General features: G+C 41.7%; 1 protein-coding gene across 3 annotated transcripts in view; it reads left to right on the plus strand.

The window, feature by feature from the left end:
* LOC117512002 (partitioning defective 3 homolog) overlaps positions 1-19527 on the plus strand; it is a 1323734-nt gene that overhangs the window by 482964 nt on the left and 821243 nt on the right. The window lies entirely within an intron of this gene.

The following is a 19527-nucleotide window of genomic DNA, read 5'->3' on the forward strand; positions in this document are numbered from 1 at the left end:
TTTTAAAACAGATGGGCTTGTTGTAGCTTTACAGGAAGAAGGGGATATGTGGTGAACATGTGGGTGTATAATACAAGAGTTTGAACTTTCTCACTGCACATATCTCACAGTTTAAGCAGTTACGTGTCAGAAGTCAAACATGAGCTGTTTCAGATCAGCAGGAGAATTTCTGTATCCATGGGACCTTGGAAATATTTAACATGAAGCCTTAAGCACAGTAAACTCTAAATGCTACATTCTAAAATTCTTTTTAGCAATATCGCCCCTTTAATAATTATATTTTACAATTAATGCTTATAATATGGGTAGTTTTAGTTTTCAGATCTGCTCCTTGAAAGTGGAACCCCGAAAGAAAAACCACTACTCAATCATTTCAGTTAAAATCTTTGAGCTCTTTCTGTTATATTGGAAAAAGTTATTGGCAATTATGTAACACCACATTATCCATAATAATAATAATAATAATAAAATAGTGCATTTTCTTTTAATTATGACATAATACCTGCAACATGATGGCCGTACAGACAACCTCTGTCTGTATAAATAGTCTATAATCTGTGTGTATAAATAGTAACAATTAATAATAATGACAATAATTAACTTTAACTAACAGTTTAAAGAAATTGCAAAATGTCTTTAAACTGAGGGCTCATAAATATGATACACAAATTTCATGCTGAAGTTATGTCTGGCATTAGCCTTCATACTTTTGTTCTATGCCATAGCACTTTTTCTCAAAGTAACAAAACACACCGTGAGTCATTGTGGTTTTGTCTCCTCACTTCACACCTCCCTGCTCTGTCGGCACTTTCTGATTGTTTCACTCTGTGCCTGGTCCCTCTCCTCCTCACCCTGTCAGAGGAGAGAAAAACGTTCCTTTTCAAAGTTATTAAAAGTGACAGAGGCTCTCTGCAGAGAGAACAGAAATGACCTTGAGACGGGTCTGACACACCCAGCTCAACGTGCGGAGGATCTCTCCCAGATTGTCTGTCAGAGCCTGTCTTTTCCTGCCATTACCTCAGCCACCTGCTCTGACCCATGTAGGAGGTGTTTAATCCATCTCTATTTCATATTAAACAATAATAGTGGAACAAAGAGAGGCCCTGAGTGACTGAGACGTGCAAGACAGTGAATAACAGGGAATAATGCAAGATGAGTCAAAATAGTAGAAAGGTTAAGATTCAAGGTAGACAACACAATGCAGTTGTTTTATTTCACAGCCAGCTTCAGGGTACTGAATTCTACTCAGTTTACCAAAAGTTGGCTTTCAGGGTTGTTTGTCTGCTTCATGTTCTTCAAAATTAACCCTGTTGTTTTCTCTTGTTGTCGAGGTTGTTGTTACTCATTTATCTCAAGCTGAACATTGTGTGGTTGGTGATAAATCTGACCAGATGTGTAGGCAAAGCAAAATAAAAAAATAAGTGAAAAGCAACAAAAGTAGATGAAGATGAGATGAAAAGTGTTATCTTTTACTTCAGAGGGTGAGAATTTTAGATTTAAAAAGATGCATCATTAATATCATACTAGCGTGTTGCCCGTGCGGATCCACATGCTCTAGATTAGGTAGTGTTTATAAAATAGGTAGCTGACATTTTTCAAGGATGGTAATAAATTGTGTAAAGTTTCTATAATGAGTTGAAATGGTGTGAGTCCAGAATGTTTTTAGAACCTTAGACCTGAGCATTTTTTAGAAGAAGAACTCAACCCTTTTATTTATTTAGGGAGGGGAGGAGGAAGAGGAGGAAGATGGCGCCTGTGTGTTTGGCATGCCGTCAGCCCTGTCGCTCGTCGGGTATTTTTGCTATTTGTTGCTGTGTTTTTGCTCTGTGTGTTCTGCCGGGACACTTCAGCCTTGCTTGTGTATGGTCGCCAGTCTCTCTTGGACATTAATGCTCTTTATGAGCCGCTGCTGTCGTCTGGGTCCGGGCTTGGAGGGCCCCACCCTACTCTGCCACCTGTGCTCACGGACGTCCCGCTCCACCTGCTCCGTTTTCCTTGCGTTCCTCTCCGGAGGAGGCGCTTTAGAAGGCGCGGAAAGCGGAGCGGTCTGTTGGTGAAACTTAAGTTTTACCTGGCAGCCTTCACTAGAGGGTCTGATCCTCGCCGCCTCTGTGATGGACGATATTTTTGGGCGTGGGAGCGCGCGCTGTGCACGAGAGGCTGCTGGATTCGTCCTGTTCCTGAACTGATGACCGGACCAGTTCCGCTAAAGCTGTGCCCGTTTGTGCCGCAGCTTCCCGCTGCTGCCTCTCGCCGGGCTGCGGAGTTTTTACGCCGGTGCTGTCGTCTGTTGGCTCTCAGACGCGGTGTTTCACCTGAGCTCCTCCGGCCATTGAAACACGCTGCATCACTGGCTGCTGAGGAGCAGAACTTCCGCATGACCTCATTAAAACCTGCTAATCCCACGAGATCCTTAGTTTGGGTCTCATTAACATCAGATCATTGTCTCTGAAGTCATTGCTGGTGAATGACTTAATTGTGGATCATCGTCTGGATATGCTTGGATTATGTGAAACCTGGATTAAATCCACAGCTGTCCTTCCTCTGAATGAGGCCTGCCCACCGGAGTACACTTTTAGTCACGTTTCACGTGATGTGAAGAAAGGCGGGGGTGTTGCTTTTATTTATAAGTCCAGGTTTACTTTAGTAACTGTTGGGGGTCAGAAATATAATTCATTTGAGCATCTGATTCTCCGTTATGCCCATGATGCTAAGTACTGTCAGGGTCATAAAACTGGAAATCAGCTATGTTATATTGTCACTGTCTACAGGCCTCCTGGCCCATATTCTGATTTTTTAGATGAATTTGGCACATTCATCTCTAGTCTTTCAACTAGTGTAGACAACATTTTGATTATTGGTGACTTTAACATTCATATAAATAAGCTCTCTGATCCCCTCGGTAAATCATTTATGGAAATCATGGATGCATTAGGATTTCAGCAGTTCGTTCATGGTTCAACGCATATCAGTGGTAATACTCTGGATTTGGTTCTTGCACGTGGCCTTGCTGTCACAAATATCGACATCCTGCCTCTTGCATCAGTGGTCTCTGACCACTCGCTTATTAGGTTTACAATTACGCTGCCGCGTTTAGTGGAGCAACAACCTTGCCTATCATTGCGGCGACAAATTAAACCTTCAACTTTGACTGAACTCGAAGCAAGACTACCTGAAATCCTAACTGCAAGCTTGATGAAATTTCAGTCAGTAGATAGTCTTGCAGATAGCCTGAATTTAGTGCTAAAAACCACACTTGATAAGATTGCGCCTCCTCTATTAAAGCCACGCCTTCCCAAAGCACAGACACCCTGGTTCAATAGTTATTTGCGTGACCTTAGGAAGAAGGCTAGAGGGTTGGAACGGAAATGGCGTAGTTCCAAACTAGAGGTGTTTCACCTTGCGTGGCGTGAAGCTTTTTTAGATTATAAGCATGCTTTATTGGCTACGAAGCAGGCGTATTATTCTGAATTGATCAACAAAAACAAGCATAACTCAAAGTTCTTGTTTGATACGGTGGCATTTCTTATTCATGGACAGCCACCTGTTGGTCGTTCTCCCTTTTCAGCACAGGACTTTCTGGACTATTTCTAAAAGAAAATAGAAGATATTAGGTTGAGCACATCTCAGCATACTTTGGTTGAATCATTGTATCCAGCTACTGAGCTGGGGACTACTACTGAGGTGCTACCTAGATTCATGGAATTTAACAGTATCTCACAAGGTGTGCTGACAAAACTCGTGATGTCTACTAGAAGCACAACTTGTTTATTTGATCCTATACCAACAAAATTGTTTAAGGATCTTTGGCCCATTCTTGGGCCGACTGTGCTGGAAATTGTTAACCTTTCTTTAAACTCTGGATCTGTTCCAAATTGTTTTAAATCTGCAGTGGTTAAACCAGTACTCAAGAAATCTAATCTTGATCCTGGTGAATTGAAAAATGATAGGCCGATATCAAATCTATCATTCTGCTCTAAAATTCTGGAAAAGGTGGTTTCACTGCAGCTTGTGGACTGTCTTACTGAGAATGACCTTTTTGAGCCACTGCAGTCTGCTTTTAGAAGACACCACTCCACAGAAACAGCACTTATTAAAGTAGTTAATGATCTTCTGCAAGCAATGGACTCGGATACTACTACAGCATTGGTGTTGTTGGATCTCAGTGCTGCGTTTGACACAGTTGATCATCATATTCTACTTGATAGGCTAGAAAACTGTTTCGGGATTACTGGAACTGCTCTTGTGTGGCTGACGTCTTATCTGTCTGGTCGTTCCCATTGTGTTTTGTGCAATGACACTACCTCTGACTTTAAGGGCATGAAGTTCGGGGTTCCGCAGGGATCCGTTCTGGGTCCCCTGCTTTTTTCCCTGTATATGGCACCCCTTGGGAACATTTTGCGGCATTTCGGGGTTGCTTTTCATTGTTATGCTGATGATACTCAGTTGTATATGCCGATAGCTGCTGGAAATCCTGTCCACATAAAATCTTTACAGGACTGTCTTGCAGCAGTGAGAAGTTGGATGTCTAGCAACTTTCTACTTTTGAACTCTGATAAGACTGAAATGATGGTTCTTGGCCCAGCAAGACATCGGCACCAATTTGATCAGCTGGCGCTTAGCCTAGGTTCATGTGTTATACATCATACTGACAAAGTGAGGAACCTTGGGGTAATCTTTGATCCTACGTTGTCCTTTGACCTCCACATTAGGGACATTACGAGGACTGCTTTCTTTCATCTGAGAAATATAGCAAAGATTCACCCCATCCTGTCTATGGCTGATGCTGAGACTCTGATTCACGCATTTGTCTCTTCTAGATTGGATTATTGTAATGCTTTATTTTCTGGTCTGCCGCAGTCTAGCATTCGAGGACTTCAGTTGGTGCAGAATGGTGCTGCCAGAATTTTGACACAAAGTAGAAGGTTTGACCACATTACTCCCATTCTGGCATCCCTTCATTGGCTACCGGTTTCTGCCAGATTGGATTTTAAAGTTTTATTGTTGGTTTATAAAATTGTTCATGGACTGGCGCCTTCCTACTTGGCGGACTTGGTTAAGCCCTACGTACCTGCGAGGCCTTTGCGTTCGCAGGGCGCAGGGCTTCTGTGTGTTCCGAGGATGAACAAAAAGTCTGTGGGGTATAGAGCCTTTTCCTACTGTGGTCCAACTCTTTGGAATGATCTACCTGCTGTTATTCGGCAGTCTGACACGGTGGAGATTTTTAAATCAAGACTGAAGACCCACTTTTTTAGACTGTCTTATCATTTTTTAATCTGTTTGTGTTTGCTTTGTAATTTATTTTTATTCTACTGTGTTTTATCTTTTAACTGTGCTTTTCTTGATTTTAAATTTGAATTTAGATTAATCTGTGTTGTTGTGAATTATGTGAAGCGCCTTGGTGCGACTTTGTCGTGATTTGGTGCTATATAAATTAATAAATTATAATTAATAAATTATTATTATTATTTATTTGCTGTTAATTATGTAATTTTTTAATGTTAATTTGCTGTCTTAATGTATTTATAAATTGTTTAGGTTCTTGTTAACATATACACATTATTATTATTAGTAGTAGTAGTAGTAGTTTTAATATATTATTATTTTCTTTTATTATTACTTCTGTTTTGTCATTTATAATTGCTTTTTTTTAAAACAAACTAAAATTCCACAAGCAGGATCTAAAGTCATTTTTAAAAGAACATATAAATCTTTTTCAGAACTTGACTTTATCCATGTGGAAAATGTAAAGTGGGATCTGGTGCTTCAGGACATACATGCCGAGCATGCATTAAAATATTTTTTTGTAAGTTATTTACAGGGGTGTGTGTGATAAACATGCCCCAGTGAGAAAACTTTGTGTAAGGTCCACCAGGTCCCCTTAGGTGGATGAGAGTTTGAGGCAAGTAATGAATGAAAGGGATCAAAAAGTTGCTGTCGTGTCTTGTAGCTCCAGAGACTGGCAAGCTTATCATTTATTGAGAAACAAAGTAACAAAAATTAACAGGCAGAAGAAAAAACTGTACTATCATACAAAATTTAAAGAATATGGTAATAATAATAAACAAATATGTAGGATGATAAATGAACTTGTGTCGAAGCAAAACAAGTAAAATATCTTCATTTATTGAGCTGAATGGAACATTCATTACTAAACCCTTTCAAATTGCAAACTACTTCAGAAAGTATTACCAGGACAAAGTAAAAACGATCAGAAATGAGCTGCCCTCAGTTGGTAGGAAAATGTCAGACGAAATCCTAACCAATCAAATTATGTATGGCAAGAGTTGTTCCTTTTGTTTTTAAATCTGTTAATGACAATGATATTCAAAAATGACTGGAAAATATAAATTGTGAGAAACCATGTGGAGCCACTGACTGGGCAGAACAGCAGACCAATAAGTATCTTATCTGTCCTGAGTAAACCGTTGGAGGGGATTATGTTCAAACAGATTCAGAATTATTTTGAAGTAAATCATCTTCACTCTGATGTCCAACATGCCTATAAAGAAGGCTACTCATCAAGTACAGCACTTACAGCTCTGACTGATGACTGGCTGCGACAAATTGATTGTAAGCAACTGATAGGAATTGCATTTCTGGACTTTAGTGCGGCCTTTGATCTAGTCGATCATGAACTTCTATTTGGAAACCTATTAGCATATGGATTTAAAAGCTCTGCTTTATGTTTTTAAGAACCATTGAATGTGTTGCTTTCAATGATTCATTTTCAGATACTGTGACACTAACATGCGGAATTCCACAAGGCAGCTGTCTTGGTCCTCTGCTGTATAGTATTTTTGTAAATGACATGTCATATATTTTACATAGTATGACTGTATACGCAGACGATACAGCAATATATGTTTCTGCTTCTAGCCTGGATCAGGTCAATAGCACTTTACAAAAAGAGCTAATGTTGACTTATGACTGGGTGGTGGAAAACAGGTTAAAATTGAAAGTGTTAAAAACTAAGTGTATGATTTTAGGTTCTAAACACACCCTAAGAGACACCCCAAAGTTAAATCTCTCTCTGCACAATCAATTATTAGAACAAGTGACTGAGATAAAATTGCTGGGGGTGACTTTGGATTAAAGGATATCTTGGACAACACATATTAATAATATTGTGAGCAAAATGAGCAGAAACATCTCTTTAATTTGATTCAGTGCTCAATTTATGTCAATAGCAACAAGGAAATTAGTTTTACAGTCTTCAGTGTTGTGTCATTTAGACTTTTTTTCTGTTGTGTGGTCAAGGTCTACTCTCAAAGACCTCAACAAACTCCAGATAGCACAGAATCAAGCAGCAAGACTCGCTCTGGGCTGTCCTTTTCGAACAAGTCTTGATATCCTACATCACAGACTGTCATGGATGACAGTGAGGGAGAGACTGGCCTGTTCTTCTGTGGTTTCTTTGCATAAAATCTGGACCACACACAAACCCTTTAGCCTGTTCTCTAAACTTCAACTCACCTGTAACAGGCATGAGTTTAACACAAGACAAGCTTCTAGTTCTATTTTTGTTTTGCCTCTGCCAAAAACTAATGCTTTAAAAAACACATTTACATATCTATCCATCTTATATTGGAATCAGTTGCCTCCGGATGTGAGGTTAATACAAAATCATTTTTCTTTGTTACTTCCAAGAGCTAAGCTAGCTCAAATTTTCCATGTATTATCCTGCCCCTGAGGACCACACCCACCAGCAGGGGAGCGGCAGACTTCTGTTTCTTTGTTTGCCTAAGTACATAGATCCTTGCTGGGCACACCAAATTTTGTTACATTTCCAGCTAGGCTGACCCCTGTGGGTTCCTGCTCTAGTCACTGCAGATCTGATGCCAAGATATGTCATGTTTTGTGGTCAACTTCATTTGTTAAAATCCTGCATTTTTGACCTGCAATACATTCCATAAAAAGGTGGGACCTGGGCAGTTTGGGGCAAAAAATTAGGTTAAATAAATAAATCTTATTTCAGAGTTTGCATGTTCTCTCAGTGTTTGCATGGGTTTCCTCTGGGTGCTCTGGCTTTCTCCCACATCCAAGGACATGCAGGTTAGGTGAAGTGTATACTTTAAAATGACTGCAGGTATGAGTGCTGGTGTCATGTGTTTGTATATGTATATGGCCTTGCAACACACTGGCGTCCTGTCCAGTGTGTACCACTCACACCCTATGACTGCTGGAATAGGCTTAAACACCGCACCCCCCCATAAGCAGGTATTGAAAATGGATGGCTGGATGGATGTTATTTCAAACAGGTGTGAAAAAGTGATTGTAATCATGATTTGATCATTTCATCATGAAAAATTGAGTCTTTCAGGAGCAATGATGGGCAAAGGATTTCTATTTTGTTAATAAATGCCTGAGAAAATTATTGAAATGTTTAAAAACTATGTTCCTCAAATAAAGATTAGTAGAAATTTGCATATTTTTCCCTACGTGGTGCATAATATTATTAAACAATTCAAGAAATCTGGAGTAATTTCAGTGCGTAAAAGGCAAGGACGCAAGCACCAGCTGAACATCTCCAATCCTCAGACATCAATAACATTAACTCATGAATAGCTGATATAACCACATGGCCAAGGGAATACTTCAGGAATCATTTGTCAAGCATTACAATAGGGAGTTACATTCACAAATGCCTCTTAAAACATGACTGTGCAAAAACAAACATTATGTTAACTTGGTCCAGATGTGGTATTAACATCTCTAGCCTTGGAGGAATTTGGGTTGGACCATCACACCGTGGAAATGTATATTGTTGTCAGGAGACTCACTCCAAATCAGGACCAAAAGGACCATTCAGACCATTATCAGCCACAAGTCCATTGGTAGGAGGGTTGTGTGAGTACTTTTGGCAAAAATAACTTACACTTGTGTGGTGGCAACATTAATGAAGAAAGGTACACTGAGATTTTAGAGCAACACATGCTGCCATCTTTTACAGGTATGTCCGTGCATTTTTAGTCTTCTCGTTGTCCATTGTTCAAATGCATCACGTGACTAAAAAGGTGCACTCTGATTGGCTGCCACCTCTGCCCACCTCCAGTCAGGAGATAATGCATAATTTGTTCCTTTACCAGTTTGCATTACATACAGCTTGAATTTCAGGAGTAAAGCTCTAAAATATCATATGCATCACCCAACTGAACATCGCAGGAATTCCGTACATTTTTTCATAAAAGTGATATGTTAAAGTTGTGTGCTGCACATCCAAGAAAAACTTTGCTAGATTGCAGTGATGTTTGATTTGCTTGTGAATGTCTGTTGAATATTCATCTTAAAACTAACGTCAGCTCAGTTTCTGCTGTATGTGTGAGTGAAAGAGCATGATATATACTTTATTGATCTCACAGTGGAGAAATTATGTTTACACTCCAGTTAGCAATCCATCAGACAGCAATTAGTCCACAATTATTACTTGTTTACCGTAATAATGGCACACATCAGAATTAAAGACAGCACATACTCATTTGACATTGTTTATGTGCACTAAGTTTGAAGAAGTCCGTTACCTGAATTGAGGCAAGTGGGTGAAGGCCACACAGCAACCCTGAGATGCGCGGCCCTCAGCCTGGGGGGAGGAGCTAAAACTGCACCGCCCCCGCAGAAGGGGAAAATAGTGACGTGAGCAGACGCCGGAGTGGGGAGTGTTTGATGGGGGATGGGAGGGGGGTGGTGGTAGGGAATGGAGCATGCTTCAGTCCTATGAAAAGCAGTTTATTGTCTTTGTGAGTTGAGATAAGAAACAGCCAAATGATCCCCCGGCCGAAGAAATTCCTCTGGAGGGAAAACAGCCGGGCAATTTGAACTTCAAGCTTGATAAGCCTGTAGTGTTATGGTTTGAGCAGTGGAAAACAATTTTAACAGTTCCACTTGAACAACCAAATCCCAGTTATGAATTAAGAATTTTCACCAGCCTCTGAAATCTTCAACTTCAACTGCAAGGCACGCATCTGCTCCAAGATGTAATCCATTTTGCGTCTGAGTTCAAGAGTCACCGCAGTCGCACTGCCTTGCCAACCTCGTTAATCATGACGGACAAGCGAGGGACCATGGTTCTTGATGCCGCCGTCTTGCCAATTTTCCGGCAGATCAGGGCAGCACATAAGCCAAAAAGTACCAGCCCTTCTCAACGGAGAACGGTGTCAAACATGCCACACGCCAGGAACTCCAGGAGTCGAGAACATAGCCCGCAGGATGCGTTCCATCTGGGCAGGTAGTATCCCCCAGTCCTGACCTCCTTGTAGAAAAAATCACACTCATTTCTGTCTGCCACTGAAACTACTGACACACTTCAGCATCAATATTAAATGGTCTTTCTTGTTTTATATCTTCCAACTTCACATCTTTTCTGTTATTAGCTGATGGGTTTGAAGCAGCTCTGTTACGAGCAGAACCATTTGCTACATCACTGAAGTGCTTCACTTTGCCATTCATTTTTAAACAGGCCTTCCCAGCAATTGCTATAAATTAGGAATGTTAAAGACATACGAAAACAGCACTTTGAATTGTGCACTTACAATAATACAGACATTCATGCACTGGGTGCACAGTTTCATTAAAGGTACACCATAAGAATCCAGAGTTGACAAATTCACTGTGGGCTTTAACGCTCAGCTGTGTAAGAGCGAGTTAGGCTCAAAGAGGAATAGCTTGCAACATTTGATGCTCGTTTTTTACATATTTAGTTTCACATATGTAGAGATATGTACAATGTCATTCATTAGCATTCATACTTCTGCTAAGGCCTGTTGCACCATCTTGCAACACAAAAGAAAACATAACATTTTGTATTTCCAGCACTTTTTACTGAGCCATCCCGGAATACATATCCTTTGAATTGATCTGATTTCATTTATATATTTTTATACATTGTGAAAAGCATCTTTAAAATGACATAATGTAGTGATCAACGATAATAAATTACTCAAACATTATAATTTATTCAGATTCAGAGTGATTATTATGAATTAGGTTATGACGGTTTATCATTTTTAAAAAGTGTGTCTCTGGGGAGGGGGAGGGGGGTTCAAATTTAGGTAAACACTGGTGTAGAGGATTTGCAGGGAGCAAGTTGGCATTTTGATGACCAATTTGTCTTCAAGGTTCTGAGGTCAAGATGACAGCTGTAGGGCCGTCAACCTTTTGCAGTTGCTGCTCCCAGACTATGGAATGTTATTTAAAGGATTATTAACTGCACACGAGGTCTGTATGGGAAAATATCAGACCAAGGTACTGACAGTAAAACTCCAAGGTCTGATATTCCTGTACAGACCGAGCAAGCAAGGTTAATAAACACACAAATGTACGGCATCACCTGAATATGAAAGCTGCTGACGGTTTTGGTAGAACTTGCTCAAAAGATGGTCAGCTTAGCTGGTAAACTTTCAATCGGTGTTTTTTTCTGATGCTGTTCAGATATTTATGGAGTATGTTCATGTCGGACTTGGTTTTTCTAATTGTGTTTTTAATCCGAAGGCACAGGGAGGCAACCGTCTCATCTACCAGGGTAAGCAGCGCTCAGCCGGGGGCTCGTTAGTATCCCCTCACATGCTTGGAGCCTCACACCTTGGACAAATCCAGAGAAGCCCTATCCAACCCCTATCAAGTATAGTTGGTCCAGAGCCAAGGCTCTGCATGGATGCGAGAACCACTGGATGTAACTGGTAGCAATCTACTTACCGCAGAAGCTCCAGCTCCTTCCCCCACGGTGAGGTGATATTCCACGCCCTGAGAGCTGGCTTCTGCTGCATGGGTTTGGTCCACTGAGGTCCTCGACTTTCACTGCCACTCGTGGGACAGCACACCTGAGCACACAGCGGCTCCCACTGCGGGTGGTGAGCTCACAGGGTGGAGATAGAAAGTTTATGTTTCCTGTTCGGGCTGACTCCAGCTGCTCTCCTTTGCAAGCCCCAACCTTTGTCATGAAGCTCAAAATTGAGCTCAGGTGCATCCTGTTTCCACTGATCATCCTTGAGATGTTTCTACAGGTTAAGTAGCGTCCACCTGTGGCAAATTCAGTCAATTGGACATGATTTGGAAAGGCACACAACTCTCTATATATCAGGTCCCACAGTTGACAGTTCATGTCAGGGCACAAACCAAGCATGAAAGGAATTGTCTGTAGACTGCTGGGACAGGGTTGTCTTGAGACACAAATCTGGGGAAGGGTACAGAAACATTCCTGCTGCTTTCATTGTCTATAAATGGAGAACGTTCGAATCCACCAGGACTGTTCCTAGAGCTGGTCGCCAGTCTGAACTGAGCAACTGGGGGAGAAGGGCCTTAGTCAGGGAGGCGAACAAGGACCCAATGGTCACTCTGTCACAGCTCCAGCATTCCTCTGTGGAGAGAGAAGAACCTTACAGAAGGACAATCCACAAATCAGGCCTGTATGGCCAGTAGGAAGTCAGTCCTTAGTAAAATGCACATGGCAGCTTGTCTGGAGTTTGCCAAAAGGCACCTGAAGGACTCTCAGACCATGAGAAACAAAATTCTCTGGTCTGATGAGACAACGATTGAACTCTTTGTTGTGAATGCCAAGTGTCATGTTTGGAGGAAACCAGGCACCATCCGTACAGTGAAACGTGGTGGTGACACCATCATCCTGTGGGGATGTTTTTCTGTGGCAGGAAGTGGGAGACTTGTCAGGATTGAGGGAAAGATGAATGCAGCAATGTACAGAGACGTCCCGGATGAAAACCTGCTCCAGAGCGCTCTTGACCTCAGACTGGGGCGACAGTTCATCTTTCAGCAGGACAATGACCCTCAGCACACAGCCAAGATATCAAAGGAGTGGCTTCAGTACAACTCTGTGAACGTCCTTGAGTGGCCCAGCCAGAGCCCAGACCTGAATCTGATTGAACATCTCTGGAGAGATCTGAAAATGGCTGTGTACCAACGCTCCCCGACGCTTGAAAAGTGCTGCAAAGAGGAATGGGCAGAACTGCCCAAAAGATAGGTGCGCCACGCTTGTGACATCATTTTCAAGAAGACTTGATGCTGTAATTGCTGCCAAACATGCTTCAACAAAGTATTGACTAAAGGGTATGAATACTTGTGTACATGTGATTTCTTGTTTTTTTTAAATAATTTTTAATTAATTTGCAAACATTTTTAAATAACTTTTTACATGTTTTCATTATGTGGTGTTGTGAGCAAGATTTTGAGGGAAAAATAATAATTTTACTCCATTTCGGAATAAGGCCGTAACACAACAAAATGTGGAAAAACTGAAATGCTGTGTATACGTTCTGGATGCACTGAAAACTTAATAGGCTGACCTTGATTCGGGTAATGTGTTTAATGCATATTTTTGCTGAGACAGCATGGTGGCTTAGTGGTTAACACTATTGCCTTGCAGCTAGAAGATCGCTGTTTCATTTCTTACCTGGACCTGTCTATGTGAAGTTTGCCTGTTCTCCCTGTGTTTGTGTGGGTTCCCTCTGGGTGTTAAGGCTACCTCAGACTTCCAAAGACATGCAGGTGAAATTCTAAAACTGACCATAGGTGTGAATGAGTTTATCTTGTGTCTTGTGTATCAACCATGCGATAGACTGACAGCCTGTCGATGGTGTAGCCAGCCTCTCGATCAGTGACCACTGGGAAAGGCTGCACCACCCCATGACCTTTAAGCCCCTTTCACGTTATTGGTAGAGCTGCTCATTGCAGCGTATCATCTACGCTGAGTTGAGCAGCTCTATGCCCACTTTTAGCAGCTCTACATCGAGTTTTTTCTCCCTTCGCAGCAGTATGTTGAGGGCTACGTGCGTCACATGGAAGAAATTAAACATGTTTAATTTTCTTTGCGTAGAGCGCTGGACACAGTTTTAAGCAGGTCGGCGCAGCACAGCGTTACTGCAAGCAAGTCTGTGCAACACTGTACTTCTGTACACAACCAAAAACTGAGTGGGTCAGCTGGAGAACATGAGAACATGAGCACACAGCCCACAGCACCTGTGTGTTCAGAACAGGGAATCGAACCTCAACTCAGAAATCCGGAAACAGCAGGTCGGTCTCTCTCTCTCTCTCTCTCTCTCTCTCTCTCTCTCTCTCTCTCTCTCTCTCTGTATGTGTCTGATCAGACCTGTGACTTTAAAATAAAAGTGCACCCGCTGCATGTCGGTGCGATCATCAGACGACCTGATCGATCAGGTCTGATCAAATCAACGGACCTGATCGGAGTAACCGGAGGTCTGATCAAACCTGAAAAGAGCTGTGACTTTAAAATAAAAGCGCACTCGCTGCATGTCAGTGCGCTCATCAAACGCCCTGATCGATCAGGTCTGATCAAATCAACGGACCTGATCGGAGTAACCGGAGGTTTAAAAGTTTGAGTCACAGCGCTTCATTCAGGGCAGCCTTTACCACAGCCAGACTCAGCAGCATCTGTACACAAAGAAAGTGATCCACCAAGACAAAAAAAAAAAAAATAAAAATAATAATAATAATCTTAAATGACTCTGTTTTTGAGCCGCACCACTCCTGCAGTAGAGAACAGAGTGCATTTCCACAGAGGCAGAAAATAGCACTGAACTGGTTTAATAGTGACATGGTACACGCGACTAACACGCAGCTGCAAGTATGAAACGAACACTGAAAAAGGCTGAGTACGCGCGCATTTCAGGCGTATTTAAATGAAACACAATGCTGCAATGAGCAGCTCTATGAATATGCCAATGTGAAAGGGGCTTTACGTGGAATTAGTGGGTTTAGACAATGGATGGTTATTTTTGCAGACTGCAGTGGTTTTCATAACCGGTGTCTTGGATGTTGGTATTAAAATTGATGACCTGCTTATTGCCTCATGTACAAGATACACGTTGATCCCAAAGCTGTCTCACCTTGTGAGTTAAAACAGAAATGTATTATTTCCTTAGTCATAAAATAATTTTTGTTTCAAATGGCTCCAACAGAGCATTCAGAAACTCAAGTTTTTCCACCTGACTGTTGTGATTTTCCAGAACTGTTATTTGTGGGCGTTCCACACATAAAGACAATACAAAACAAAAATGCTTTGTGTATTCTCCTGCATCGAGCTGCAGGCAAAACTTGAGCTGTGCATCACGGACAGAAATCACAAGTTCAAACCCTGTCTCTCTGTGTCCTGTGTCTCTGTCTGTATGTGCGTGTTGTGTCTCAGCGTCAGTCTCTTTCTTGTCTGGATGCAGTGAGTGTTTGTGTGTTCTGTTCAGTTAAATCTGGGAGGGTGTTTGGCAACGAGCAGGTTGGCTGTGTGCAGGAGAGCAGCCCACACTCCAGAGCGGTGCAGTCAGACCTGGTCTGGAGTGTGTCTGCAGCAGGGAGCTCGTACTTATCTGTGACTTTTTAATTCTTCCTCAAATGCACAGGATGGTTGGCTTCCTCAAACACAGTTTCACAAGTACATGAGAGGGCTTGTGAGAACGTGCATACACAAATGCATTTTTGAATTCTGCCCAGTGTGCCTGACCAGTAGGTGCTGCTCTCTGTTCATGAGAGCAGAGCGGAGTCCACACAACATGACGTACTTTTTCACTGAAGTCTCCCACCTTATGTCTCGCTGTCTTTTTGCTGCCTTCTCTTGGTTTCTACATCCAAATAAATAAGAGTTTAATAAACAATTTAATGTATTATCAGAAATATCTGCAAGAGGGTAAACTTTCAGGCCAAACCAAATTGTTTCAGGCCTTTTTTGTCATAAGCAATAATGTCTGATACATGTAATACCATGTTGACATTCTGTAAAACATGGTTTTTGAGATGAGAGATGGAAAACGTTGGTTTTTACATTAAGTGTAATTATCTCACCTCAATGACCGAAAGGTATGTATCTAGGATTTTACCACTGAATTTCAGAATAAATTCCACAAATTGTACTCTTTTGTCATATATCTTTTTATTTCCTTTTCTGTCCTCTGTGTTCTGTGAATAACAGATCACTATAAACGTTCCAGTGTAGTTGAGGACCTGAGTCAGAACAATGCATCTCTGAGCCTCTCAATGGCCTCATTTCACTTAATTAGCCACGGCCAATGAACCGCTGCTGGCACGCTACGACCCCTGACAGACCAGACCAGATTTTATTCTGCCTTTTCTCTCAGGAACAGAACTGCATTTTAAGCTTCATTTAATATTAGTCACCTCCTTTTTCTCCCACCTTTAAATGGGCTGAGGCAATTAGCTGAAAGAGGGCGCCAACTGGTACTGCTTTTCAACTGTCCAAACCAATTATTGGTGAGTGCACAGAACTGTCTCTGCAGCTGGAGTTGGCCCCCTGGCGCCAGACTGTGGCTACCCACTGCTCCTCCTAAACACAGAGGACATATTGAATTGTATGTGCATACGTATAATGACAATAAAGACTAAATGACTGTTGCTATTATTATTACAGTTATTCTCCTTATGTTATCATGACTCCATTAATGACTGTTAACAACACTTCTTGTAATGTGGAGTTGCATCAGGAAGGGCATCTGACGTAAAACCTGTGCCAATTCAACATTCAGATCCACCTTGGATTTGCTGTGGCGACCCAGAGTGCAAACAAGGGAGCAGCCGAAGGGACTTACTTTCTTTTTAACAACAAGAGTGTTGCACTCACCCCATCATCACCACTGAAGCTTATGTGGAACATGATATGAACATATTTAATTATATTTGTGTTTGCACTGTGTGAAAAATTCATTAATTCATTTATTTTCTATACCCCCTTATTGTATTGGTGGGCTGGAGCCTGTCCCAGCGGTCATTATGCAAGACGCAGGTTGTACCCCGGACAGGCTGCCAGTCTGTGCAGCACTGAGTAAAACATGCACTTATATTATAAAATCAGGCAGTGACATTTTAAGCTATATTAAAGGACTGACTGTCCCATATATTACAGCCCTGAACAATCATTGTGAGGTGAACATGTAAATCCGAGTCATGTAGCCACTCAGTTTTACAGTCAATGATATGTACATCCGTGACATGCTGTTTAAAAATTATGTAGGTATTTGGAGGATACTACCCTGGGAACAAAGGTAAACTGCCTACTTTTAGCCACATTTTAATCAGTGTGACAATTGAAACACACACACACACACACACACACACACACAAAGAATCAGGAGCATTTGAGTTATTGCTAAATATTAATGTATGGATTCGTGTTTCAAAAATGTGTGTTTGCCAAATCAATTTCCTCGCAGTGACGTTACCAACGCAATGTCACATCTTGTCAGAGTTATGGATGAATAATATATGAATTGTGTTGTAAATATGCCTGCACATTTTTTTCAAGTTTTTTCCGGACTATAAGTCGCACCGGAGTATAAGTCGCACCAGCCACTTTATCTGTTATAAAGAAAAATAAACCATAAATAAGTCGCACTGGACTATAAGTCGCATGGACATACAGGTATGTGAACTTAACATGAAAAGTTCAGATGATAATATTGTGACGGCTACCGTTTTCGGATGCATATTTCACCAGTCGCAACTTGTAATCTGCAGAGTATGATTTTCTTTTTGGTGGCATTTTTTCTGCCCTTCTCCGTTGTCTTAAGTTATCAGTAATGTTTAAATTTTTATTTTTCTATGGTAGTCAGAAGTCGCAGGAACAGTCACACAAGTCTTGAGTGCCCTCTCGTGAGCTGCATTTTACCTATGGATATGTTTGTATTTTGCGGACCACATTGCGAGCCGAACCATAACCCGCACCATCGCTGAACGGTTCTTTTCTAACATATTACCCGCTGTGGACCATAGTACACACCAGGTGTTAGCTGCCGATGTTCGTGCAGCACCTACCTGCGCAGCTCATGACCTCTCCGTGGTGTCGACGCCAGCTCCTTCCAAGTGGAGACGCTAATCCTCCGCCGTCGCTCACCCAGTGCTCGCACACAGCTCTCAGCGTCAACTTAAACACTCTGCTCACACTGATATCCAAGGGTTGAAGCTGTTTTGTTAGCCCTCCCAGAATAACAGCAAGCACAGTGTTTGTCTGCTTCACACGCTGTTTCACAATCATTGTCTGGGTGAGGTGAGGAATACGCGTCCAACGTTCTGTTCTCTGATTGGTTATCGCGACCAGCATGACCTATAGGGCGGCCTCCATACTACAGTGCCCATGATGTATTGCAATTCCGTTTCCAGTGGCCATTTTAAAACATAGAGCGACTCTGTCACATAAAATTGTTTTATTACGGTCAATTAATAGAGAATCTACCGGTATATTTTTCATTTATAAGTCGCTCTGGAGTATAGGTCGCACCCCCGGCCAAAACATGTAAAAAAGTGCGACTTATAGTCCGAAAAATACGGTATGCTGTTTGCATGTTTTTACGCACGCAAGCCTTTATTCAATCAGACCTCTAATAATTAACAATATGTGGAGCCAGTGGCGATGATCTGTGTGTCTGAGCCCTGCGTGTATGTGCACGCACACGTGCTCGTGTGCCTGATATATATTGAGATCATGACGGCTCACATCCACCAATTAGAGTTTTATTTTTATTATTCTGCCTAGAAGCTTTTCCCACTTGGCTCTGTAAGTGTTTTAGCATTCAGCATGACTCCACTCTCACCTTCACAAACACACAGACAGACACTGAGTGGAAGCAGTAAGTGCTTAACAATTCAGAGCAACTTTCACAACTTAATCCCAAACACATAACAGAGCAGACAACTGTGGCTCCCAAGGTCACTGTGTGAAAAGACCGTCAGCAGGGGACTGGAAGAGAAACAAAGCTGAAAGCGCTGCTCTCTCTCAAATTAGGAGTTAACCTCAACAGCCAGTTTCACACTTGCACTAAAACATGTTTCCTTTTGTTATATTACATTCTGGTATTTTTTAGGTATAGATGCTGATGTTGCTGACATGGAAAAGTTACTCTGTGTTTCTCCTAAGTCTTGCTCTAGTATAATACATGGATAACGTATCTGACCATTGATTAATTGGGAAAGGGGGACGGGGATTTTCTGTTGTGTTTGACATGGATGTATATGAGCATTGGCATAGAAAGTTAAACTGTCATTGTGTGTTAATCTGTCCTGTTCTGTCCTGTCCCAACCCAATTACAGGTTAAAGAGATGTGTGTATGTGTGTGTGTGTGTGTGTGTGTGTGCATGCGTGCGTGTGTGTGTGTGGGGGGGGGGGGGGGGGGTCAGGCTGACCGTGGTCAGGCTACCGACTGACACTGAGAAGTGAATTATGGGTAATCATAGACAGACTGCATTTTGGGACATTCCTGTACTCATGCGAAGTGCACATCAACATAACGCGAGTCGATGTATTGACCACTACGGTGTAATCACAGGCTTCAACCACAACAAAGTAATGGAACAGATGTTGATCTTGATGTTTACATCAAATGTCTAAAAATGTGAATTAATTTCAGGGCACAGCTCCAGGATTTTCTAATGGCATGCAGAATTCAGCGACATCTTGTGCAATGTTAGATAAAATGTACTGTACAAACATGATTATCATTTATTACCATTTATTACATCTGCTCTTTGAAATTGTTCATTTTGTATCTTAAATTCTGCAAACTG

Source organism: Thalassophryne amazonica, chromosome 1 (genome assembly GCF_902500255.1).
Source record: "Thalassophryne amazonica chromosome 1, fThaAma1.1, whole genome shotgun sequence".
In the NCBI taxonomy this organism is placed as follows: Eukaryota; Metazoa; Chordata; class Actinopteri; order Batrachoidiformes; family Batrachoididae; genus Thalassophryne; species Thalassophryne amazonica.